The following is a 1244-nucleotide window of genomic DNA, read 5'->3' on the forward strand; positions in this document are numbered from 1 at the left end:
GAGCAAAGTTCCATGGGGCAAAATGAGAAAGTTCACTTGCAAAAAAGAAGTTCTGGCTGCTTCCAGGGAAAACTAAGGCATTCTTTTTTTCTGTACTCATTAATGTTACCAGAGATTGAGCTTTGGTAAGGGCTTCAGGCATAAATTTTTCTTCTAGAGTTTCAAAGTCGCCGTCGGAAATACACTTCGAAATAAACTTCAATACCTGGAAAAAAAAAATATCTTAATGAAAATGGAATAAAAAGTTAGCTTGCATAAACACAAAGTACAAGAGTCTATGGCGTGAGTGACACACACAAGAGTAATAAAAAATTCCAAATATGAGTTAATATATTCTCAAGTTGAGTATTTTTTAAACCATAGGCCGTATACAATGAGCAGAGATTCTGAGCTTGACAGATGCAAGAAGGACATAAACATAAACGTAAGTTTAAAACGTTATTAATTTCAACATTTTGGAAGCTGATAAAAGTAGGCTTCAAATGCCTGTCATTGCTTAGCTGACCTCGGCTCTGTAGATTGATTGATCCAGTGACTTGTGTCAATAATCAGGATCGATTCAAATTTTATCTTGAATCTTTCACTCGATAAGCAACACAAGACCTTGAGTCCCAGAGAAATCACATGGAATACGACAGAACTGCGTCATTGAAACGAGGATGTACTTATACGCTGCCGATAAATATGGAATTATCGACAGTCAGCGTACAGTGCAGGTCGCGGAAGAGTACGCTGCTTGAGGCGTCGGCCACAGTAGGAAAAAGAGCATCAAAAAGAGCAGCCAAGAGGGCCATAGAAACTAGTTGTCTCTTGACACCACCAAGCACGGGCAAGTAGACGCCAAGGCGAATTGTCTCCAGACAATTTTCGCCATGCATTGCAGAGCTGTACACTCGGCGAGAGCCTCGGTGCAAGCTGATCCGCAAATTTCCCCGCGCGTCTGCGAGCTGGGACGCTGGATTGAGCACTAAGCGGCCCTACGTCATTATTGCACAAAGTGGACAGTCAGTCACAGTCAGCCTCTCGCTCCTCTCCGGATCCGAGGCGGGTGGGGGAGGGGGGGGGGGCAGGGTGTGACCCAAGGCGAACCCGCCCCCTCCCCCTTCCGCCACCGCTGTGTCCGAGCCACGGGTTTGGCGGGGTGGCGGAGGGCTATCAAAGGCCTGGGGCGAGGGCTGGGCTGGGCGGGCCTAGAGCACTGGCGAGCCTTGCCAAGGACGGCCAGAGGGGCTGTCATGCGGACC

The sequence above is a fragment of the Frankliniella occidentalis genome, unplaced genomic scaffold (assembly GCF_000697945.3).
Source record: "Frankliniella occidentalis isolate FOCC.00 unplaced genomic scaffold, Focc_3.1 Scaffold62, whole genome shotgun sequence".
Taxonomy (NCBI): Eukaryota; Metazoa; Arthropoda; class Insecta; order Thysanoptera; family Thripidae; genus Frankliniella; species Frankliniella occidentalis.